This window comes from Bufo gargarizans, chromosome 3 (assembly GCF_014858855.1).
Source record: "Bufo gargarizans isolate SCDJY-AF-19 chromosome 3, ASM1485885v1, whole genome shotgun sequence".
NCBI lineage: Eukaryota > Metazoa > Chordata > Amphibia > Anura > Bufonidae > Bufo > Bufo gargarizans.
In genome coordinates this window covers 139,561,944-139,589,379 of record NC_058082.1, presented here as the reverse complement: position 1 = coordinate 139,589,379, position 27,436 = coordinate 139,561,944, and positions in this window count along the sequence as shown.

The window sequence follows — 27,436 nt, the reverse complement described above, 5'->3', positions numbered from 1 at the left end:
AGGTCTGAGTGACGCCTATTGGCATCATCTCATGAGACCTGAGATTTCCTGTGAACGCGCACTCACAGGAGCACGCGTTCACAGGATTGCGCAGTTCACAAGTTGAACTACAGCCTGCCAGCGCTGATCATTGGCTGGCAGGCTGTAGATTTTTAAAATAACCAATCAAATAGGTATATCAGATGCTATTTTGTAAATAGCGTCTGATATACCTGCTCTGGTGGTCCCTTTTGCTTGGATCGACGACCAGAGGACACAGGCAGCTATATAAGTAGCACCAAACATCACACACACATTACACCCCCCCGTCACTTAATAACCCCTTATTAACCCCTGATCACCCCATATAGACTCCCTGATCACCCCCCTGTCACCCCCTGTCATTGATCACCCCCCTGTAAGAGTCCCTTATCACCGCCAGTTACTTAGCTACTTGTTAGGTAGTTAGCGCCCAGCCCACCGCACCGCAGTCACTGATTAGTCGCTGATTAGCGCCATCGCTGTTTAGCGCCATCGCTGTCGCTAATCAGCACTAGTACTATATAGTATCTGTAAGTGATCAAGACTGATCGCAATCAGATCTATATCAGTACATTAGGGTCACCTTAGGCTCTACAAAAAACACAGTGTTCGCCCGATCAGGCTTGATCTTGTGCCCACACTTGCGTTCAGTCCGCCCCACCGCAGTGCCAGAATTTTTTTTTCCGGATCACTGTAAAAACACCGTAAAATCGTTGCAGTGCTATAAAGATCACTTTTGAGCTTCCTGGATCTTTATTAGCGATCACAGCTTTACTTCGCAAGCACTCCTTTTTACTAGGCAGGTGTGCTCTTTTTCCTGGGTAGTCTCAGAGGAATACCCCCTAAATTTAGTTAGCCCAAAATGTCAAAAAAGGGGTATTCCGCTGAAGAGGCCTACAGGATTCTGGCCCTGATGGATAAAAGGGATGGGGATGCCTCACCCGCTGAATCCAGTGGTTCAGAATATGAACCTGTAGACAGCAGTGGCACTCTAACCGCTAGTGAAGATGACGAGGTTGAGGTCCCTGCTATGTTCAGGCGTACCCGACCCCATGTCAGTGTTCTGCATACCCCACGTGATGAGCCTCATTTGCAGCAGAGTGGTGCTAGTGCTGATCTTTTTTATGGTGCGGCATACACCAGCAGCGCAGCACATCCTGGACCTTCTACCAGCACATCCGTATTCCCTGGTGAAGTGGCGAGCACCAGAAGGGCAGTTCAAGCTGGTATGGTGGCACGTGCAGTAACTCCCCCATCGCAGCCACCACGTTCACAGGCCCATAGAGACCTTAGTCTCCCAGAGGTGCTGGCAAACCCAAATTGGCAATCTCCTGCTTCCGCCGCACCCGTATTGCCCCCTTTCACCGCCCAGTCTCGAGTTCGCGTGGAGACAGCTCATTTAGGATCAGCCCTTGAATTTTTTTAGCTGTTCTTTACCGCGGATCTCTATGACTTTGTTGTGGCAGAAACCAACCGCTACGCCACACAGTATATAACCGCCAATCTGGAAAACTTCTATGCCCAGCCTTTCGAGTGGAAACCAGTCACAGTTTCCGAATGTAAAATATTTTTGGGCCTTATGCTCAGCATGGGTCTAACAAAAAAATGTATTGCGGTCTAAAGACCCAATACATTACATGCCCATGTTCTCTGCTGCTATGTCCAGGACACGTTTTGAGGTCATCATGCCATTTATGCATTTCACTGACAATAAAACCTGTCATCCAAGAGGCCACCCTGCTTATGACCGGCTCCACAAAATTCATCCCCTCATAGACCATTTGTCATCCAGGTTTGTAGATGTGTATACCCCCAATCAGAACATCTGCATAGACGAGTCCCTTGTACATTTTACCGGGCGCCTTGGCATCAAACAGTACATCCCCAGCAAGCACACCCGGTATGGGGTCAAACTGTATAAGCTCTGTGAAAGGGTCACAGGCTATAAATATCGTTTTAGGGTCTATGAGGGAAAAGACTCAAAACTGGAGCTGGTCGGATGCCCTGACTACCTGGGTAGCAGTGACAAGATTGTCTGGGACTTGGTGTCACCCTTACCCCACAAGGGGTACCACTTATACATGGACAATTTTTTTGGCACTCTTTCGGCACTTACATATAGTTGGAATTCAATGCTGTGGCACCGCGTGACCTAGTCGCCGGGGCTTCCCCCAACAGCTCATTAATATCCGACTTGCACGGGGGGAGAGGGCTGCCTTGTGTGACCAAGAACTGCTCGCAGTGAAGTTTACCTTCTATCCACCATTCACGCAGACACGACAGTACAATTTGAAATGGCAACTGGAGTAATTGGGAGGGGTGGACTTCAATGACCAGATGTTGGCTCCCAGTTTAGTGTCCTGCCGCACCAGACGCTGGTGTAAGAAGGTGTCTGTTTATTTAATTAAATTGGCTTTCTATAATAGTTTTGTTCTCTACAGTAAGGCTGGGAGAATGGGATCCTTCCTAAAATTCCTGGAAGAGATCATTTCGGAACTCCTGTATCCAGGAGGGTCCGTGCCCCAAGTCCCTGATGTAGTTAGCCGGCTACATGACAGACACTTCCCGAGTGTCTATCCTGGTTCCCCAACCCACCGTTCCCCAAGAAAAAGATGGCCGTTTTTTGTCCTGACTGTCCTGACCAGCCTGCCCTATGCATAGGGGAGTGTTTCCGCAAGTACCACACACAGGTACACTATTAGTGTAGGGATCGTGTGACACAGGACAGGCACACAGGGGTCTTAGGGTCCTTTCACACAGAGCTGCTACAAACCTCTCCTTTCACCTGGGACAAAGTGCAGAATGTACTTCGCCACATCGCTGGGCGATTTGCGCTTTGCACATTGTCCCATGGGGAAAGAGAGGTTTGTCCTCTAAAGGTAAAAAATAAATAAAAAATCACAGGTAAGCAAAAAAGTTAAATGTTATATAAAGTTTATAAAAAATGATGTTAATAAATTTATTGCGTTGCTGCCTGTTTTTTTTTTTTTTTGCTTCTAGGTGGACCAAGCGATCAACCAGCTGCAGCACTGATGTGCATTCTGACAGAAGCATTGTGCTGCTGTCAGATTACACAAAGTCGGTGTATGCGGCGCTGCAAGACGAGATTTTCTCCTCTGCAGTAAAAAAGATACGTTTGCCGAGGCTTATGAGCTGTTCATATGCTTTGGCAAACACTTTGTATAAAAAATTAAATAAAATTCTGGCAATGATTTATTCATCCACATCCATTGATTAAATGGAAAAATCGGGTTTGCTAGGGCATACGAGCTGAAGTGGGTTTGGATGTTGGGCGGAGCTCCTATGTCCTGGCAGACGCCTTTCCCCTCTTTTTTTTTGCACATGTTTTGTCAGAGATTTTTTCATCCACATTGATCGATGCAAATGAAGAAATCTGTGCCGTTCATTTTTTCTTTCAGCCCAGGGGCTGAACGGAAAAAAAAAAAAATCATTACCCGTATGCTCAATATAAGAAGTTCATGTAAAATTTTTATTTTTTGTCACAAGTTAGTGGAATATGAGACTTTATAAGAAAAAAAAAATCATTTTCCGCTAACTTGTGCCCAAAAAAAAAATCTTCTATGAACTCGCCATGCCCCTCACGGAATATCTTGGGATGTCTTATTTCCAAAATGGGGTCACTTGTGGGGTATTTATACTGCCCTGGCATTTTAGGGGCCCTAAAGCGTAAGAAGTAGTTTGGAATACAAATGCGTAAAAATGCCCTGTGAAATCCTAAAGGTACTCATTGGAATTTGGGCCCCTTTGTGCATCTAAGCTGCAAAAAAGTGTCACACATGTGGTATCGCCATACTCAATGTGTTTTGGGGTGTATTTTTACATATACCCATACTGTGTGTGAAAAATATCTCTGTAAATGACAACTTTTTAATTTTTTTTATACAAAGTTGTCAATTTACAGAGATATTTCTCTCACCCAGCATGGGTATATGTAAAAATACACCCCAAAACACATTGCCCTACTTCTTCTGAGTACGGCAATACCACATGTGTGACACTTTTTTGCAGCCTAGGTGCGTAAAGGGACCGAAAGTCCAACGAGTACCTTTAGGCTTTAAAGGGTGGCTCACAATTTAGCCCCGCCCAAAATGCTAGAACAGTAAACACACCCCACAATTTTTTTGCCAGAAGTTAGCATAAATGGAAACTTTATTATTATTTTTTCCTCAGAAAGTGTCATTTTCTGCTAACTTGTGATTTTTTTAAAAATCATACATGAACTCACTTTGCCCCTCCGCGAATACTTTGGGGTGTCTTCTTTCTAAAATGGGGTCATTTGGGGGGTATTTAATACTATCCTGGCATTCTAGCACCTCAAGAAACATGACAGGTGCTCAGAAAGTCAGAGCTGCTTAAAAATGCGGAAATTCACATTTTCGTACCATAGTTTGTAAACGCTATAACTTTTGCGCAAACCAATAAATGTAGACTTATTGGATTTTTTTATCAAAGACATGAAGCACAATACATTTTGACACAAACTTGTGTAGAAATGTAATTATATTTGAACAATTTTACCAGAAAAAGTTATAAATATACTTTTTTAGAGAAAATTGCGGTCTATTTTGATTTATATCAGAAAAACGAAAAGTCTCAGCAGCAATCAAATACCACCAAAAGAAAGCTGTATTTGTGAGAAGAAAAGGAGGTAAAATTCATTTGGGTGCCAAGTTGTATGACCGAGCAATAAACCGTTAAAATTGTAAAGTGCCGATTTGTAAAAAAGGGCCTGGTCACTAGGGAGGTATAAACCTGTGGTCCTTAAGTGGTTAATTTTTCATCCTAATTAGTGTTGAGCAAAGTGAGCTTCGGGTGCTTCATCCAAAGTCACTTTATTTAAAACTTCAGAATAATACTGTACAGCGATCCGTCACCATACAGTATTAGAATGTATGGGCTCTGATGAGCTGAAATAAGTTATTTGCGAAGTCGCGCGTGGTTTTCCACTTTAAAAATCAACTGTCGAAGTTATTCAACAAAGTCACGGGTGACTTCGTGAATAACTTACTTCGTCTCATCAGAGCCCATACATTCTAATACTGTACGGAGACGGATCTCTCTACCGTATTATTACGAAGTTTTGAACAAAGGGACACAGTTCTATGAGGGCTTGTTTTTCCACTATTTTGAGTACATATCATGTATGTATTTCATAATTAAATTCATTATTTTTTGTGGTCAATAAAAAACATTTGACAAATTATGGTTTTACGGTGGTTTCTATGTGCTATAAATTATATGATAACATTACTTTGGCAATAATAAATTTGTATAGCTTTTTTATATTTTACTACCTTTTGCTCATAAAAACAATGCACTTCAGGAGCACTATGCTGGCTTGTATACGGAAGATTGTTAGATAAGTTTTTGGATAAGCATTCTTTTAGGTTTTTTTTCCACTTCGTTTACAAGTGGGACAAATAATGTTCATTTATAGTATAGGTTAAAGACACAGCAATTCAAATGATGTATATTTTTAAATTTCTTACAATTTTATTTATAATAAAACTAAAGGCGAGTGAATTGAATTTTACGAAGTGGAGTTCGATCTGAATTTCAGGAAAAATTCGGTTTGCATCGAATTTCCTCACCCTTCATGGAAACTATTGTTGATTGAGCACCAAAGTGCTCGGGTGCTCGAGTAGAACACCTCGGGATGCTCGGGTGCTCTACCGAGCACCTGAGCACAATGAAAGACAATGTGAGAACCCGAGCATTAAACCAGTCCCCCCTGCTCTAAAGAGGGGAGAGTGTCTAGTTCATAGGAAAAGGTCAGAAATTGACAGAAACACCACTGAAATGGTTCGGGAACAGCATGGGGAGGATGTCTGGATGCATCTTGGACTCCCAGGTCGCTGCTAGGAACGATGTTGTCCGAGTAGAACGCCAATTTTACAGACTGACAATAATACGCACAAAACCGAAGATAAAAATCTATTTTAGAGAAAAAAATGTCAGGAAACATTTGTTCTAGTATATTTAGTTGTATATAAAGTGCAAGTGCTGCCAAAAATTACAAGGAAGAGGCACTCCGATACAACCTATATATCATATAAAGGAGGGCATCATTCACATTGTGGAACAATTGTTCAGGTAGTGGGACTCCTACACTCATAAAGCCTATGCACTGAGTGAAAGGGCTGCCAAAAATTACAAGGAACCGGCATTCCAATACACCCTTTATTACACATAAAGGAGGGCATCATACAAACCCTTGAAAAATTATGATTGATGGCCTGCTGGTGACCCTCAAAAACATTAGGAGCAAGGGCTTGCTGGGGACCCTCAAACACATTAGTGGGGACCCTCAAACACATTAGGGTCGACGGCCTGCTGCTGAGCTGACCATCTAAAACATTATGGGCGAGGGCCTGTTGCTGATCTGACAATGAAAAAAATTAAGGTCAAGGGCCTGCTGCTGAGCTGACCATTTAAAACATTATGGGCGAGTGCCTGCTGCCGAGCTGACCATCTAAAACATAATGGGAGACAGCCTGCTGCTGAGCTGACCATCTAAAACATTATGGGCGAGGGCCGCTGCTGAGCTGACCATCCAAAACAATAAAAGCAAGGTCCTGCTGCTGAGCTGACCATCTAAAATATTAGGGGTGAGGGCCTGCTGCTGAGCTGACCATCTAAAACATAAGGGGTGAGGGTCTTCTGCTGAGCTGACTCTCTAAAACATTAGGGGCGAGTGCCTGCTGCTGATCTGACCATCTAAAACATTATGGGCGAGGGACTGCTGCCGAGCTAACCATCTAAAACATTATGGACGAGGGCCTGCTGCTGAGCTGACCATCCAAAACATTATAGGCAAGGTCTTGCTGCTGAGTGGACCATCTAAAACATTAGGGGTGAGGGCCTGCTGCTGAGCTGACCATCTAAAACATTAGGGTTGATGGCATGCTGCTGAGCTGACCATTTAAAACATTAGGGGTGAGGGTCTGCTGCTGAGCTGCCTTTCTAAAACATTAGGGGCGAGTGCCTGCTGCTGATCTGACCATCTAAAACATTATGGGGGAGGGCCTGCTGCTGAGCTGACCTTCTAAAACATTATAGGTGAGGGCCTGCTGCTGAGCTGACCATCCAAAACATTATAGGTGAGGTCCTGCTGCTAAGCTGACCAACTAAAACATTACGGGTGAGGGCCTGCTGCTGAGCTGACCATCTAAAACATTAGGGTGAGGGCCTGCTGCTGAGCTGACCATCTAAAACATAAAGGGTGAGGGTCTGCTGCTGAGCTGACTCTCTAAAACATTAGGGGCGAGTGCCTGCTGCTGATCTGACTATCTAAACCATTATGGGTGAGAGCCTGCTGCTGAGTTGACCTTCTAAAACATTAGGAGCGAGGGCCTGCTGCTGAGCTGACCGTCTAAAACATAAATGGTGAGGGTCTGCTGCTGAGCTGACCACTTAAAACATTAAGGGTGAGGGTCTGATGCTGAGCTGACTCTCTAAAACATTAGGGGCGAGTGCCTGCTGCTGATCTGACCATGGAAAAATGTATGGGAAAGGGCCTGCTGCCGAGCTGACCATCTAAAACATAATGGACGAGGGCCTGCTGCTGAGCTGACCATCTAAAACATTATGGACGAGGGCCTGCTGCTGAGCTGACCATCTAAAACATTATGAACGAGGGCCTGCTGCTGAGCTGACCATCTAAAACATTAGGGGTGAGGGTCTGCTGCTGAGCTGACCATTTAAAACATTAGGGGTGAGGGTCTGCTGCTGAGCTGACTCTCTAAAACATTAGGGGCGAGTGCCTGCTGCTGATCTGACCGTGGGAAAAATAATGGGCAAGGGCCTGCTGCTAAGCTGACCATCAAAAGAATTATAGTTGAGGGTCTGATGCTGAGCTGAGCCTCTAAAACATTAGGAGCTAGGGCAGCCTAATAAGCATGTTGATATGATGGAGGAGGAGGATGAGAAAAGGAAGATTGAACCTATAAACTCTTTTTGTGGTGGAAGGGGTGCATGGGAATACAGTGTATTTAATACACCATAAAAGCCACATTAAAAGTGACTTTATGTTCAGCCGCTTTCCTCTGGTGGAGTAGAGAAGTCAGGGGAAATCCACACCTTGTTCAACCGGTCAGCATTTTCAGTTGACAGATGGATGCGCTTATCAGTTATTATGCTCCAAGCAGCACTAAATACCCGCTCTGACAAAACGCTAGCGGCAGGGCAGGCCAACATCTCCAAGGCATAGAGCGCCAGTTCGTGCTACGTGTCCAGTTTGGACATTCAATAGTTGCAAGGCACAGAGGGCTCATTTAGGACACAGACACGGTCTGCTACGTGCTCCTTCACCATCATCCAAAATTTTTCCCTCCTTGGGGAGGGTGCTGGCGGGGTGTCATAAAACTGTCCCAGGCCGTTGAGAGTGTTGCCCTGCCACTGTTGGAACTGCTATGTGTTCCCCTTGTCTCCCCTCCTCGGTTGCAAAAGGAACTACTTACTCTGCCGCCAGCATTGTCAGCTGGAAATTTTTGGAGCAATTTTTCCACAAGGACCTTCTAGTATTGCACCATTTTGCTAGTCTTCTCCACCACAGGAATGAGAGATGAGAAGTTATCTTTGTAGCGCGGGTCGAGAAGGGTGAATAACCAGTAATTAGTGTTTTCCAAAATGCATATAACATGAGGGTCATGAGAAAGGCAGCCTAACATAAAGTCAGCCATGTGTGCTAGAGTCCCAACAGACAAGACTTTGCTGTCCTCAACAGGAGGATGACTCTCAATCTTTTCATCTTCTTCGGCCCATCCACGCTGAACAGATGGAATAAACCTGCTATGGGTACTACCCTCTGTAGTGGAGGCAACCGTCTCCTGCTCCTCCTCCTCATCATCATCCAATTCGCACTGAGAAGACGAACTGAGGGTGGTATGTCTATTACCCTGTGTACTGTCTTCCTCCATTTCCACCTCTCCAACATGCAAAGCATCTGCCTTCATTGCGAGCAGCGAGTGTTTCAGTAGACACAGAAGTGGGATGGTTTCCCTGATAATAGTAGCATCGCCGCTATACAGGGATTATTGCCTGGAGCACAATATAGGGTGTTATTATTACTGGGGGCACTCTAGCGGACATTATAGCTGTTGTGGACACTATAGGGACATTTGGGGCAATTTATCGAACTGGTGTAAAGCAGAACTGGCTTAGTTGCCCAATCGCAGCCAATCAGATTCCACCTTTCATTTTTGACAGCTCTTTTAGAAATCCAGTTCTACTTTACACCAGTTTGATAAATGACTCCAATTATGTCACAATTTTTTCAGCAGTATAGTACCTTGGACATTGGCAAGCACAACGGTCACAGTATTGGAAGTGACAGCAGGATGTATTTTTTATTATGATTATATGTATTTTAAATTTGGCAACCAAATTTTTCAGTTTAGGACCCAATTTGGGGGAATTTGGGGTATTTTTTTTTTTTTTGTCTGAAGATACAATATGGCCTAGGAAGAGACTGTGGCACTCATGAAGCACCGCAGCCTCTTCATACAAAAAAAAAAACTAAACTAAAATGGAGGGAGAGGCCCAAGTTGGGTAGACAGCCCCAGGCCTATCATGCACTTAATCCGCCCCTGGCTCTACTTGTATAAGGATTTAATAGCACAGGATCTGTAGACATCTATGTGTAATCAGCTGGCGACTGTGTAAAATGAGTGCGCTTCTTCTTGGCGCTAACAGCTACCTGTACCATGTGACTGCCCAAATAAGTGAAGTGTGCAGTGATTCTAAGAGCAACGTCTGTCATCTGTCATCTTACTGCAAGGCACAGTGTTCTACACCACCATAAAGGATCTCTGCAGCCAGGAAATAGCAGTTTTTTAACACGATCCATCGCAAATAAATTTGTATCGAACCAAATTTTTTCAAAAATTTTGGCGATCCGTCCGAATCGAATTTTTGAAAAATGTGTTCCTCTCTAAATAAAACATTTCATATTGCTGTGTACCTTATCATTTTTTTTTTACATTTTTAAGTCCTTTTAGGGGACTTGGGCATGTTTGTCTCAACAGTACACTGTAGTACTACTAATGCTTAAAAGGATTTTCCAAGATTCTTTTACTAATGACCTGTTCTCCGGATAGTGTAAAAACTAAGCATTTCTGTGGAGATCTTGAGGGATATTGGTGCTGCTTTCATTCGGTTATATTTTCTCCATTCTCAGGATAGGTTAGTATCTGATGGATGGGGGTCCAACACTTGGGACCCCCACCAATCAGATGTTTTGAGAATACAGCGGTGCTCCAGTGAACATCTCTGCTTTTCCTAGGCCGAATGAGAACATGTTCATTGGTCACAAGGCCTAGCAGAAGCTTAGCTAAATTCAAGTGAATGAGGATGAGCTGCAATACCAAGCACAGATGCTATAAAATGTATGGCACTGTGCTTGGTGAGCAGAGAGAAGGCAGCGGTGCTCACAGGTACCTTCTCAAAACAGACAATCAGTGGGGTTCCTATGTGTTATACCCCCTCCGATCAGATACTGATAATCCAGAGGATAGTTCATCAGTAAAAAAACTCGGAAAACCCCTTTAATATATTCACTTACTTTGGTAACTGTAGCAACCCATCCAATTATGTTACAGGGATGCTGGTGGACTAACTGAGGGATATCAGATATCATGATCACTATTTATTGGGGCACCTGAGGAGTTAAACACCCAGGATATCCACTGCAGCATAGTGTCAGCTGTATGTTAAGCACACACCTGCGGCAAATAGGGCTTATGAAAACCACTGTGCCGAAATATATCGAACTACCTTCTCTCCATCTTGCTTTGTGGGAAGGAGTAAAAGCACATAAAAAATAGAGTCATCTTACAGTGAGCAGTCATACTGGCCCTCAACATAATAGATTATATTTAAGCTTCATTCTTTCTTGCAGTCAATCAAAAATGTGTTCTTTTACAGTCTGAGATGAGTTTGGCAGACAGTAAAAATGTCAAAGTACTTCTTTGTTCTGCTCCCCCACTGGCTTCTTTCACCTACTGACTTTAAGTACTAAATCATAGGTACGAGAGACACATTTTAACAGAAGTTCTGAAATTGCATCCAACAATTGTTGTTTCTGGTTTCCATTTCTGATATTTTTATTTATTTTTTCAGATGTAGGTCATGCATGCATTCCAAAAAACTGCAAAGCTTTTATTAGATACACAAATTTGCTGATAATGCTGTTCTATGCTTATATACTTTATTACTGCCTTGCAGTACCCATCCTGACCTAATTGTATGTATCATAAATATACAAAACACTGACAGTGGGATATATATACACATTTTTGTAAATATTTTATGATATCTTTTCATGGGCCAACACTGAAGATTAAAAAAATTATACTTTGACACAATGTAAAGTAATTAGTGTACAGCTTGCATAACTGTGTAAATTTAGTGTGCCCTCTAAATAACACAACACAGCCATTAATGTCTAAACCATTGGCAACAAAAGTGAATACACCCCTTTGAAAATGGTCAAATTGTGCCCAATTAGCCATTTTCCCTTCCCATTGTCATGTGACTCGTTAGTGTTACAAGGTCTCAGGCCTAAGACCATACAGCCGATTAACAAGACAGGTTTCACTCATAACAGGAATCGCCATGGTTGACCAAAGAAGTTGATGCAGTCGGCAAGTTTAGGGTGGCCCCAACACTACCCTAGGTCACCCGGACACCGTCGAAGTGTCACCACCTGTTGCTTCTCTCCGTAAGGGATGGTAAGGCGTGGTGCACCCCAATGGGAAATAAGTCCAGAGAGTCAGGGTCTGCAGTCAACCAGTGTGCTTCATCACTGGAGGAATTCAAGTGCAAAACAATACAGGTGAGACATAGGGCTGGCTTCTCCAATCCCCTCCCTGGCAGAAGAAGGGATTGATGCTGAGGAAAGGCCTAAGCTAGCTGTCCCTCTCCCTCTCTCTCTCTCTCTCTCTCTCTCTCAGAAGGCTAGTACCCTGGTCAAAGGCTGGAGGCCCACGGTCTGTAGCTCAATAGTCCGAGTGGCTCCATGGTCTGTGGCTCAGTGTCCTTATCTCAGCGTCATCTTCTGGTCACTCATGCAGACTGGCATGAATCTCCCCCTCCAAACACTGATCCCTAACTGCAGAACACTAGGGGATCTGACTGCTCTCCTTATATAGTTTCTGGCTGAACTAGAAACATCTATATGGAGGGGTGGAGTGGAGAAACTCAGCACAAACAGTTACAAGGTTTCAACTTGTGTCTCTCATATACATTAGACATCAATGATACTCAATGGCAATGACACAGCAGTTTTTCCAGACAAAAACAAGTTTTCAGACATAACAACATAGATAAACCAGACACTAAAAAGGACAGTCTGTCTGGTTTTGGTGGTAAACAACGTCTGTCTTTTTCCCTCCAAAACATGCTCTTCTTTAAACCCTATAGCAACTATTGAAAATGACCAGCTTCTTATTCAAAGTCCCAGAAGTCTCTCAGTATTCATTAACCCTTTCTACAGTTCCATGCAAGCGCAGTGCAAATAAACAGGATATATATCATAATGTTCATATCAAATGTATTTACAATGTATTAAACAGCGCAAGTTAACCCTTTCAAGTAAAATAAAGAGGTATATAACTTTGCATAAGGAAAACAAGGGCCAATGTCCACAAATGTCCAGACATCACAGTACCCCTGCTCCAGTGTACTACATTGAGTGAACATACTTGGCGTCAAATCTAGTGATGAGCGGCAGGGGTCATATTCGAATTCGCAATATTTTGCGAATATTTCGTAGAATATTCGTAGAATATTTGCAAATTTGAATATTTGTTATATTCTACGATTTTTTTACTCGAAAAATCGGCAAGGTAATGATCTTGTAATATGCAAATTTTCGTAATGCGAATTTTCGTAATACAAATTTTTATTGCAAATTTTTAAACTTTTAGACAAAGAATATTATAGCACTATATTAGCTAAATTGCTCTATATTAGTTTTTTTTCGAATATTCGCTATATTGCTATAACAAGAATATATAGCAATATAGCGAATATTCGAAAAAAAAACAAATATAGAGCAAAATTCGCAAACAACACTACTCCTAAAGTCAAGTATATTGCAGCCTTCTTATTGGTCCACAAGCTAGAAGCAGGGAGGGATCATGTGTACTAAAAAAAAAAAAAAATCGAATAAAAAAAAAATGAAAAAAAAATCGAATATTCGAAATCACGAATATATCACTATATTTGAAATATTCGCGAATTTTCGAAGTACCTATATTCGCGATAAAAATTCGAAATTCGAATGTTCGTGATCAACACTAGTCAAATCCAGAGATTTAAAATAGACATATGAGTACTGCCAGCATTGCTGCAGAGGTTAAAAGGGTGTGGGATCAGCCTGTCAGTGCTCCGATCATATATTGCACACTGCATCAAATTGGTCAACATGGCTGTCGTCCCAGAAGGAAGCCTCTTCTAAAGATATTGTACAAGAAAGCAAACAGTTTGTTGAAGACCTGTGGTCTGATGAGACCAACTTATTTGGTTCAGATGGTGTCAAGCGTGTGTGGTGGCAACCAGGTAAGAAGTACAAAGATGAGTGTGTCTTGCCTACAGTCAAGCATGGTGGTGGGAGTGTCATGGTTTGGTACTACACGAGTAATGCCGGCTGGGGGAGCTAAAGTTCATTGAGGGAACCATGAATGCCAACATGTACTGGGACATACTAAAGCAGAGCATGAACCCCTCTCTTTGGAAACTGGGTATCAGGGCAGTATTCCAACATAAAAACGACCCCAAACACACCTCCAAGATGACCATTGCTTTGCTAAAGAAATTGAGGGTAAAGGTGCTGGACTGGCCAAGCATGTCTACAGACCTAAACCCTATTGAGAATCTGTGGGGCATACTCAAACGGAAGGTGGAGGAGTGCAAGGTCTCGCATCCACCAGATCTGTGATGTTCTCATGGAGGAGTGGATGAGGAGGATTCCAGTGACAACCTGTGAAACTCTAGCGAACTCAGTGCTGGAAAATAAAATAAAGGTGGCCACACAAAATATTGACACAATCTGGCCATTTTCAATTAGGGGTGTACTCACTTTTGTTGTCAGCAGTTAGGCATTGATGGCTGTGTGTTGAGTTATTTGGAGGGCACTCCAAATTTACATTGTTATGCAAGCAGTGCACTGACACTTTCCAAAATTTGAGGGGTGTACTTACTTTTGTGAGATACTGTGTATATACAGTGGGATGCGAAAGTTTGGGCAACCTTGTTAATCGTCATGATTTTCCTGTATAAATCGTTGGTTGTTACGATAAAAAATGTCAGTTAAATATATCATATAGGAGACACACACACAGTGATATTTGAGAAGTGAAATTAAGTTTATTGGATTTACAGAAAGTATGATATAATTTTTTAAACAAAATTAGGCAGGTGCATACATTTGGGCACTGTAGTCATTGTTTTTATTCCAAAACCTTTAGAACTAATTATTGGAACTCAAATTGGCTTGGTAAGCTCAGTGACCCCTGACCTACATACACAGGTGAATCCAATTATGAGAAAGAGTATTTAAGGGGGTCAATTGTAAGTTTCCCTCCTCTATTAATTTTCTATGAAGAGTAGCAACATGGGGGTCTCAAAACAACTCTCAAATGACCTGAAGACAAAGATTGTTCACCATCATGGTTTAGGGGAAGGATACAGAAAGCTGTCTCACATATTTCAGCTGTCTGTTTCCACAGTTAGGAACATATTGAGGAAATGGAAGACCACAGGCTCAGTTCAAGTTAAGGCTCGAAGTGGCAGACCAAGAAAAATCTCGGATAGACAGAAGCGACGAATGGTGAGAACAGTCAGAGTCAACCCACAGACCAGCACCAAAGACCTACAACATCATCTTGCTGCAGATGGAGTCACTGTGCATCGTTCAACCATTCGGCGCACTTTACACAAGGAGATGCTGTAAGCGAGAGTGATGCAGAGGAAGCCTTTTCTCCGCCCACAGCACAAAAAGTGCAGCTTGAGGTGGGCTAAATCACATTTGGACAAGCCAGCTTCATTTTGGAATAAGGTGCTGTGGACTGATGAAACTAAAATTGGGTTATTTGGCCATAACAAGGGGCGTTATGCATGGAGGAAAAAGAACACAGCATTCCAAGAAAAACACCTGCTACCTACAGTAAAATATGGTGGTGATTCCATCATGCTGTGGGGCTGTGTGGCCAGTGCAGAGACTGTGAATCTTTTCAAAGTTGAGGGATGCATGGATTCCACTCAGTATCAGCAGATTAAGGAGACCAATGTCCAGGAATCAGTGACAAAGCTGAAGCTACGTCGGGGCTGGATCTTACAACAAAACAACGACCCTAAACACTGCTCAAAATCCACTAAGGCATTTATGCAGAGGGACAAGTACAACATTCTTGAATGGCCATCTCAGTCCCCAGACCTGTATATAATTGAAAATCTGTGGTATGACTTAAAGAGAGCTGTCCATGCTCGGAAGCCATCAAACCTGAATGAACTAAAGATGTTTTGTAAAGAGGAATGGTCCAAAATACCTTCAACCAGAAGCCAGACTTTTATTGGAACATACAGGAAGCGTTTAGAGGCTGTAATTTCTGCAAAAGGAGGATCTACTAAATATTGATTTCATTTCTTTTTTTGTGGTGTCCAAATTTATGCACCTGCCTAATTTTGTTTAAACAATTATAGCACACTTTCTGTAAATCCAATAAACTTCATTTCACTTCTCAAATATCACTGTGTGTGTCTCCTATATGATATATTTAACTGACATTTTTTATCGTAACAACCAACGATTTATACAGGAAAATCATGACGATTAACAAGGTTGCCCAAGGAATAGGAATATGAAGGCACCATATCGGCTCGGGGAAGTATAGGGGTAGGGGTGGGAAGAGGCTGAATGTAAGAGGTGGGGGAAATGTTTGATTTCTACCGACCAGATAGGGGGGGGGGGGGTTAGAATAAGGAGAAGGGGAGGAATGGTTGTCTTGGGAGGTCTAGCAGGGTTTAAGGTGAAGGGAAAAAAAAAAAAAAAAAAAAAAAAAAAGCGACAGATTTGAATGAGTAGTATTATGACATGGAATGTACGCGGGCTCGGAGATAGGGTTAAAAGGGTAATGGTTTTTGATAATGTTACCAGACATCTCCCGGCTATAGTTGGACTTATGGAGACGCATAGTACAAAAGATAAGATAAATTTTTTAAACAAGAAATGGGCCCGGTATCAATATCACTCATGCTTTTCTACATACTCATCTGGAGTTAGTGTATACATTCATCATATGGTAGATTACCTCCCATTTGACGAGAAAATAGATGAGAGGGGTAGATATGTATTCCTTCATTGTCAATGGAATGGGATTGTGTGTATTTTGGATTTTGTGTATATACCCCCCCCCTTTTTCTTTAACGGTCATCCATAGACTAATGGAGTATGCAGACTCTAGAGGCAAGTGTCCCATAGTAATAATGGGGGATCTTAACAATGTTATGAATGACGAATTAGATAGATACTCTGTGATCCCGAAGGACAAACAGCTGACTGGGCGACAATCAGTGCTGGGGAAAATATCGCAGGAATTATCATTAATAGATGTATGGAGATACCTATATGGTGATAAACTAGGGTTTTCCTGCTTTAGCAAGGGAAATAAAATAATGTCCAGAATAGATCTGGCACTGGTTAGTTCAGATTTAGTAAATAAGATCTCCAGCATGAGGTATGAAGTAAATAGTATCTCAGATCACTCCCCTGTTTGCCTGCGGTTTAAAACAAATCAAAGACTAAAAAGTCGTGAGTTTCGGCTAAACCCACACTGGCTGAATCTAATTAAGGAGGAAGACGATATTAGAATGGATATAGAGGAGTTTTGGAAATATAATTTGGGATCAGCAGGTTCAGGGTATGTTTGGGATGCTTTTAAAGCATTTCTACGTGGTATTTTGGTTAGCAAAATTAAGGGCCTGAAGAGGGGATTTGCAGAACAGGAGAGAGAACTGACAGAGAGGATAAAAAAAATAGAAGTAGAACTTATGAGGAAGAAAATCCCTGAACTGATAGACCAGCTGGATCAAGCAAAAAGGGCATTGAGGAATTATCTGATGGACAAGGCACAACAAAAAGTGTTTTTTGAGGGGGAACAATATTTTAGGGAATCTGGGAAGTCAGGAAGACTTCTCTCCACACTTATACAGAGTCAAAGGACGGGAAATAGGATTGGCGGTGTTGAGAGGAGAGCTGGGGGGATGGCATCCAGCCAGAGAGAGATAGAGCGCGAATTTATTGAATATTATAGGGGCCTCTACTCCTCGGAGGGAGGGGGGGGGGGCTTGAAGAATTTAGAAGCTTCCTGGAGGGAGTATCGATCCCCAGACTCTCGGAAGAGGAGAGGGACTGGCTGAACGCCCCCATTGAAGTTGAGGAATTACGAGAGACACTGAAAACTATTCAGGGGAACTCCAGTCCTGGGCTGGATGGTTTCCCTTACGAGATATATAGAAGATATGGAGATGTCATTCTTCCAGTGTTAGTGCAGGTCCTAAACGAGTCAATGGATAGAGGCGAACTCCCGCCCTCCCTCTCGGAAGCGGTAATAAGTTTAATAGGTAAAAAGGGTAAGGACGAGAAAAAGGTGGATGCGTATCGCCCCATCTCTCTTCTCAACACCGATTTTAAAATATGTGCTAAATTACTTGCAAACCGCCTAGGAAAAGTTATCGCAAAGTTAATACACCCAGACCAATCAGGGTTTATACCCAAACGCCAGGCTCAGACCAACATTCGACGGACATTACTGAACATGCAGATGGGAGGAGAGGGTGCCCATTCCATCCTGTCCCTGGACGCTGAAAAAGCGTTTGACAGGGTGGAATGGGCATACCTATGGAAGGTCATGCACGAGCTTAATTTGGGAGAAAAATTTATCAAATGGCTACAGCTTTTATATAAGAACTCGAAAGTTAGGATAAAAATTAATGGAGAAATTTCAGAGCCAATACCTTTGCAGAGGGGTACTCGTCAGGGGTGCCCTCTCTCCCCATTATTGTTTGCCATATTTGTGGAACCATTGGCCTGTAAGGTCCGGGCAGATGAAAAAATAAGGGGGTTTGGGGGAAATGGTGCATTAGATAAAATATGCCTCTATGCTGATGATATTCTGTTTTTTGTGGATGGAGGGGTACCAATGGTACTGTACTTGATGGAAATAGTAAATCAGTTCGGCCTTATCTCCGGCCTTAGGGTGAACTGGACAAAGTCGGTATTACTTCCAATTGGCCAGGAAATTGGGCCAGAGGAAATTAAGGTCAAAATTCTGAAATCCACGGAGTCGTTTGAATACCTGGGCATTAAAGTTAGCTCAAGGATACAGGAGTATTTAGAACTTAATATTGAGCCTCTTTTAAAAAGAGTCAAGGAAAAAACAAGTACCTGGCAAAAATTGCTGATACGACAAGTCGACCGAATAGTGATAATAAAGATGGTCTTATTACCACAGATCTTGTATGTTATATCATCCTGCCCAGTCTGGATAGGGGATCACTTTTTTAATGCACTAGAAGGAGTGATAAATGATCTTATCTGGGGGAAAAAAAGGGTCAGACTGAAACAAAAATATTTATGGCTAGATGAGGAAGATGGCGGCCTGTCCGTCCCATGCTTTAGGGGTTATTACTTTGCATCCCAGCTTCAGTGGTTAATGATGGAGGATGACAGACTGCGCCGCTTTTTGGAGGGGGAACTGAAGGGTCTCCAATATAATATCATTAGTACTTTAGAAACAGGAATGATAAAAATAAAGGGTAGGCAGTGCCCAATCAATAATATGATACACTTAATTTGGGTTAATGTTAAAAAATTACTAGGAATAAATCACTCACTAGAGATTTCCCCCATCTGGGGAAATATAAATTTGAAGGAATTTTGGAAGTTTGAAGACTTTGTATTTTGGGATAAAAAGGGTATTAGGTTTGTGCACCAGATGGTGGTGGAAGGAAAGTTGAAGACACCAGAGGAAATGGGTCTTAAAATAGATAAAGACTGTCTCACATGGTTTAGATATGCTAGATTAAAACATGCTTTCGATAAAACGAAGAATAGAGAATACTTTATCACGAAGCACTCAGATTTTGTTGAATTTTGTTATCAGGGAATAGGGAGTAAAGTGTCAATCTCACAGATTTATAAAAAAATAAAGAAGGGACTGGGAGGGGTGATTAGATTTAATAGTGAAAAAAAATGGGCACGAGAGGTCGAACACGCAACTTTAGATTGGAGAAGTATATATAAAAATGTTAAAAGGAGTACAATCTCCAGTGGCTTCCGACTGACGCAGTTTTTTATCCTTCACCGAACCTATATTACCCCCATGGTATTGAGTAAGATGTACAGAACAGGAGAGGCAAAATGTTGGAAATGTGGAGAGGAAAGGGCTGATTTTGTGCATCTGATTTGGTCCTGCCCGACTGTACAGGGGTATTGGGTTAAAGTTTTTGAGGACCTTGAGAGAGAAACAGGGAGACCTGTACCTCTGGGGATTAGTACGGCAGTCCTGGGAGACATTAGAATAATGGGGGGAGATAGAGAAAGCAAAAGGAAATGGGAAAAAGGGCTAATGCTGGCACGTGTTGTGTTGGCCAGAGGATGGGGAGCGGACCGCCCGCCAAGAGTGGTAGAATGGAAAAATCTATATGAAAGAGTGACGAGCTATGAGAAAGCCAGGCAGGTGAAACTGATGGGTAATTAAATGAGGAGTAAGGAGGGGGAAATATAGATATAAGTTATTAGAAAAGAGGCCATTGAAACAAAATACCCTGAGGACACTCCCAAGACAACCAAGTGGGTAGGGGGGAGGAGGGAGGGGAGGGTGGGTGTGGGGATGGGAGGGGAGGGGGAAAGCTTTCTTTCTTTTTTTAGGATTACGGTATAATTAATAAGAAGGGGGAAAAGCTGTGAGGGTATGCTCTTGTTAAATATGAGGATGTATATCTGTGCTTTTTGTAATGGCTGTTTTCTTATCTATGTTTTTCTTGTTTTAATGAGAAGAAGAAAATGATAAATAAACTTTGAATTAAAAAAAAAAACAAGGTTGCCCAAACTTTTGCATCCCACTGTATATGTAATTGTATTGATTATTATAAGTAGTGTTGAGCGAGCCCGAACTGCAAAGATCGGGTCCGTATCGAACTTTGCGAGTTCGGGTACCTGGATCGGAATCCAAACTTTGCAGCAAAAGTTCGGGTTCGAGTTCAGTGTTCAGGCATTTAGTAAAGCTTGATGAAAGGCTGCAGGGCAGCAAATCAACAATATTTTAAGCTGTGGGCACTTAGAACCCATGACAGCCATGCCTAGTAATGGCATGGTTGTGATTGGCTGGTACATCATGTGACCCAGCCTCTATACAAGCTGGATCACGTGTAGCACCGCTCATCAGTTCTGAGTAGTGCAGTTAGAGGAAGCAGGCAGCTGAAGTGAGGGAGAGTGTTAGGAATCTCATCTGGCTATTTATTCTGTGAGTGACCTACAGTGATTTTTTTGTGCATGCAATATACCAGCTTTACACCCATGACACAGAAATATAATAATTAATATGGCTGGTAATTCTGTGGGTGACCTATAGCGATCTTTTGTGGTTGCAATGCACCATCTTTGCACATCTTTGTCTGGTACCCTGCAGCATCGCCACCCTTCAGATAACAAACACAGTACTTGGAAATAGTATTTAAAGACACTCATGGACCTTTTCAATGAACACATCATTTCGAAGATTTGCATCAATTGGAAGACTTGCATCGATACCCGCACTTTTTTTCAAACTCCAAGCCGCTGCTCCCGCCCACATGGGATCCCACGTCGCAGGCAGGTAAGGCCGGCGAATAACATAGCAGCAGAACGGGTAACGTGTATCGATACAAAGCTAACCAGTATCGATACAAAGCTACAAATTTAGAGGCTATTCATATGTCGATCCTGCTACTTGTGCACTTACATTTTTTTCCCAGCGAACCAGGCACTTGATCGTTCCCGGCTGCAATCACCCTCAGCTGTAACCATCTTTAGCTCCCCCTACAGGACACAAATGACAAATCAAGGACTTTAAGGAACATTATATGCGAACACATTAAGTGGACCAAAGATATCTTTCTCCATTATATTTAATTATATTTTTTTATATATTCTTCGATTATTATATATTCTTCGAATTTCTATATTCTTAGAATTTTTCATTTCTTCATTTTTTTCATTTTTTAATATATATCTTAAAAATGTTATCAATAAAAAATAAATTATAGCAACAATTATGGTGTGATCATTATATACCGTTATATGCCATTTCAAGAACACAACCCACACCTTTACCACCAACCCCTCAATAGTTTCACAAACCACACATATTCAACTTGGATACCGAGTGCCTCCCACATCTATATCTTGCATTTCTTACCTATTTTCTGCAACACAGGGGTGAGTCACGTGGGAAGAGCACCACACTACTGTTTCCTATAGGTGTAGCCACTAACCCTCTATACCAGGGAAATAATTATAATTAATCCGTTTGTTAGATCAGTGGGTAACGTGCCCATTTTTAGTGTGAGGTATACCTACACTACATACGTGACAGGGAAATTAATATATTTAATCCATCTGTTAGTTTGGTGGGTGACATATACCCATTTTTGGTGTGAGGTACACCTGTACTGCATCCGTGACAGAGAAATTAATATAGTTGATAAGTCTGTTAGTTTGTTGAGTGACATATAGCCATTTTTTCTGTGAGGTACACGTGCACTGCATACGTGACAGTGAAATAGATATAGTTAATCCATCTGTTATTTCGGTGGGTGACATATACCCATTTTTTGTGTGAGGTACACCTGCACTGCATACATGACAGGAAAATTAATCAATGTAATCCATCTGTTATATCGGTGGGTAACATATACCCATTTTTGGTGTGAGGTACACCTGCACTAAATACATGACAGGAAAATGAATATATTTAATTCATATGTTAATTCGGTGGGTGACATGTACCCATTTTTGGTGTGAGGTACTCCTGCACTGCATACATGACAGGGAAATAATATAGTTAATCTGTCTGTTAGTTCGGTGGGTGACATATACTCATTTTTGGTGTGAGGTACACCGCTACTGCATCCGTGACAGGGAAATTAATATAGTTAATCCGTCTGTTAGTACGGTAGATGACATATACCCATTTTTGGTGTGAGGTACACCTGTAGTAGTATTATCCAGCTAACCTCCTTGGCCTTTGTTCTCCCGTGTGTCCAGAAACTTTGGGTGTGTCCCAGTATAGCAGAAATAAGTGGAAAAATGGTTTTGCACTAAAGTTGTAATCCAATAAAACCTCTTCTTTATTGCAACTTATATACATCAGCAGATACAAACACGAAGCATGCGGTAATTGTTGACACGTTTCAGACAGTCTGTCCTTAGTCGTAACAATGTTCCATGTTAGTTTGAGATATTGAAAGACCAAGATCCCATCCCCCACAAAATCACAGGAAGAGGTATCTCACCACCATTGGTCATTCTAACATGGAACCACCTTTAGCCCAATATATCATTATCAAACTTCACCTGTGCAACATTGTTCACTAATACTTTGAAACAGGTTAACCCCATACTCCCAACCCGATTCAAATAAATTAATCAAATGCTCTTGTATATAGGGACCTTGGGAAGAACCAAATAAAATAAAATAAAATTGCACAGTGTGCACAGTAGCAAATACAAATATATTTAAAACAAAATAAGAAAGCCACTTCATGAACCTTCAAAACAAAAATGTCACAGATGGACTATTATATCATATTGTTCTACTTCTATTGCTGATAAACATACATTACTTTTTTTATCTGGTTCAAACCTGTAGGAACCCTAGCATTTAATCTGAAAATCCAGAAGGCTTCTCTCAAAAGTAGTTTCTTTCTATGAACACCACCCCGTGGGGGCACTATGACTTTTTCAATAGCAAAAGCACAAAAGGTGTTCGTTTTCCAACTATGGATGTGAATAAAATGTTTGGCTGCATTTGAAACATTTAAAGCTGTGGGATTTGTTATATAGTTCAAATGTTCAAGAATCCTATTTTTTAACTTTGTGTATAGTGCTGCCCACATATATAAGATCACATTTCTCACATCGGATCACATGCACTACTCCCGTGCTATTGCAGTTTATATAGCTTTTAATAGAGAAAGTCAATGAATGATCAGCATTCTGGAAATTTTTCGTTACAGTTACTTAATTGCAGGTTTTACATGGGTAGTTGCCACACTTTGTGAATCCCCTATAACTTAACCATGTGCTGTCTGGATTTTAAATTTTATTTCATGTGAATAGTGATGGCGAGAGAGAGCTAGACAATGTAGGAGCCTTTCTTGGAACTATACGGCGCCCAAATTTGGTAGGCAGGTCTTCACCAAATCTCGTATTTTATCAAAATGCCTACTATATGTCAAAACTAGAGTCGGCAGACTGTCCTGCTTACTCTTGCCACCAACATCTTATATTATATCGTCATATCACTTGTACCCTGTTTGTCACTGGGAGATGTCTCTTTGGACAGGTTGTGTTGATTCACCTTACTTTTTCCTTAATTTTTTATTTTCCTTTATATTTTTACCTTTATTTTTATTTTTGTGATCACCAAATAGTATCTCATATCTGGAACGGTTGGACACTATATTCCTCCCTCTCTGTAGCATCCATTCAGGATAATTCTTTTTCGTAATCTATTATCAATTTTAGAACATTCCCTTTCAAAGGCAGTCACTGTGCTGCGATTTCTGAGGCTGGTGACTCGGATGAACTTATCCTCCGCAGCAGAGGTGACTCTTGGTCTTCCTTTCCTGGGGCGGTCCGCATGTGAGCCAGTTTCTTTGTAGTGCTTGATAGTTTTTGTGACTGCACTTGGGGACCCTTTCAAAGTTTTCCCAATTTTCCGGACTGACTGACCTTCATTTCTTAAAGTAATGATGGCCACTCGTTTTTCTTAGCTGCTTTTTTCTTACCATAATACAAACGCTAACAGTCTATTCAGTAGGACTATCAGCTGTGTATCCACCTGACTTCCCCACAACGCAACTGATGGTCCCAACCCCATTTATAAGGCAAGAGATCCCACTTATTAAACCTGACAGGGCACACCTGTGAAGTGAAAACCATTTCAGGTGACTACTTCTTGAAACTCATCAAGAGAATGCCAAGAGTGTGCAAAGCAGTAATCAAAGCAAATGGAGGCTACTTTGAAGAACCTAGAATATGACATATTTTCAGTTGTTTCACACTTTTTTGTTATGTATATAATTCCACATGTGTTAATTCATAGTTTTGATGCCTTCAGTGTGAATCTACAATTTTCATAGTCATGAAAATAAAGAAAACTCTTTGAATTAGAAGGTGTGTCCAAACTTTTGGTCTGTACTGTATATATATATAAATCTGTAAAAGCTTTATATAGTAGGACATAGTCACTAAATACAGCAGCTAAAAGAAACAAGGGCCTCAAATTATATTTAAACAAAATGTTATATATTATATGTCATCACATTGCAGAGCCTCTGAACTAGCAGAACATACAAGTTCTACTCCCCTTTTATAAAACAATATCCGTCAAGGTATTCACCTAGGGGTGTAATGAGAATTGTTTAGCTTTGTTATGGGTTTTATTAGAATGCTAAATGAAATGTGGAGAAAAGAGGATTTAGAATTTTTACCAGCATACAGTTTCAAGAGGGTGTTTGATAAAATGATCAAAGGGGGTTTAGTTAAAGTCAACAGAGGTGTGGTAGATTGTAAAACAATCATTTATGCAAAAACCAGGCTTTGAGGAGCACGTCTCAAAATGGTGAATTGTGTCTTTCCTGATTCCATTTCTGGAGCATACCCGATACCTCTTTTGTGGCCTTCTCTGTGTCTCTGTGGAGGGAACTACCCCAGGGAAATGCTGTTGTTTTGTCTTCCTTATGTGTGAAGGTACATAGCTTGACAGACAGCTAAACCTTATCCCGGCAATGAATTGACAATGGAGTAACATCCAACTTTATTTTTATTGCAAGGATGTTAATGCGCGTGGTAAAACTAGGGAACAGAAAAAAACAATGCGCTTACTAGTGGGGTCTGAAATATAGTAATGCGTACAATTCATGTCTGTGCATAGCAATGCACATAAAAACACAGATTCATATCTAAACCAGAGCATGTTACCTATCTGCATAACAAGCATGGTCCCTAGCTGCTAACTATAAGCTGCTATAAAGGAAAGGAGAAAGATATGCAAAACACATATGAAAACAGATGCAAAACAGGCTGTAAAGTGACATACCAGCGATGCTACTGTGAGCTTAGATGAGGAGGATGTCTCAATAGGCTTCCAAGCCATGTGCTATCCTCAGGCAGTGATGACTGTGAATGAAGAAAATGGCTGCTATGTGGAGGGATGAATATGTCACTAAGATAAGGAAGCTGAAGTAGACCAAAGTTGTACTGTGAAATAGCTGAAATTGTATGTAAAACGGACACTAGATGGTGCTGTTACACAATAAACAGAGAATGATACAGAAAGCATATTAAAGGGAACCTATCACCATGATTTTGCGCATAGAGCTGGGGACATGGGCTGCTAGATGGCCACTAGCACATCTGCAGTACCCAGGTCCCACAGCTCTCTGCACTTTTATTGTGTTAAAAAACAGTTTTGATTGATATGCAAATGACCTGATATGAGTCCTGTAGCCGGAGATGAGTCAAGCGGAAAGGAGCCCAGCACCGCCCCGCGTCCTCCAAATCTCCTCCTTGCTGGCTGACGTCAGAACCGAAATCTCGCGATGCGCGAGCTAGCGCATGCGTAGTTCGTTCCCTGTGCTGATGCCAGCACAGGGAATGAACATGATGCCGACACTGCGCATGCACTATCTCATCGCGAGATTTCAGCGCTCCAGCTCTGTGACGTCAGCCAGCAAGGAGGAGATTCGGAGGACACTGGGCGGTGCTGGTCTCCTTTCCGCTTGACTCATCTCCGGCTACAGGACTCATATCAGGTCATTTGCATATCAAAACGTTTTTTTGTAACACAAAAGTGCAGAGAGCTATGGGACCTGGGTACTGCAGATGTGCTAGTGGCCATCTAGCAGCCCATGTCCCCAGCTCTATGCGCAAAATCATGGTGACAGGTTTCCTTTAACTATGTATGAAAGTTATGCATAAATTAACAATAAACTTGCTGAAGGCATGACAGCTGTCCTCATATTTTTGTGCTCTCACTTCCTGTGGCCTGCTCCCTTCCCTTTCCTGTTTCCCAAATAAAAAGGTCTTTATTGCTTTTTCTTGAAAGTGCAGTCATTTTTATCTGTTTCCTGCACTTCTGTATATTACAAAACCATTATAGAGGGCTATTTGCATCAGGTGCCATGCCAATTTTTTTATACCATGCCCGAGTTTTGCGGAGGGCAGTGTATGGTTGCAGTACCTGGTCTGACAGATTCACCCCTCCCATAAACTTATTTTAGTCCTGGATGCACACAGGTTTGGGGACTGATTCTGTGGATCCACGAACTGGGACAGGGATGGATATGTCAGAATGTTTGGTAGTAAGTACAAAGACATCACTCTTGTCTTTGTACTTAACAAGCATCATGTTATCACTGCAAACTGACCTGCTTTCCCTCACTTTTATTCTTTGGTGATGTTTTTGGTTTCGTCTGATAGTTCCGCATGCAACAGTGTCTCTAGAAAACAGGCATTTCAGTTGTGGGACACTTGTGTAGAAGTTGACAAGGTACAAGTTGTACCCTTGCCTGCTATTCCAAGGATGGGGGCACTCTGGGGGTTCGATTTTTTAATCTTTTCCCTCTTAAACTCTGAATTTATGTGCATAGCCACTTTGGCTTTCACATAATTTGTAGATTTTGATGCCATACCTGGCCCGTTTGTTGGAGAAACTTCAGTCTGCCTTCGAAGTGAACAAGGGATCCATCATTGGACAGATGCTCTTGGGGCTGTATACCTGGCCAAACTTGAGATTATAATAATCTATAATGGGCCAAATTTTGTAGAAACAATCATATCCAGGATCACTAAGGGGTGGTCAATTTTGTTATAATGTAGAAATTTCAGCAGAACTTTGAATTGGGCCTTGGTCAAAATGGTGTGGTATATTGGGGTGTGATGTAAAAGGTCAGTACTCTAATATGACCGTAGTGATGGTTTTTTAACTATCCCCATATTAAGTATTAGACCCCAAAATGTTTTCATTTCCACATGGGTCGTGGGAGTCCACTGAAGTGGTCTTGCATAGTATGAGTTGAGGTGGCCAGCTAAAAATTGACTGACATAAAGATTAGTTTTCTCCACCAT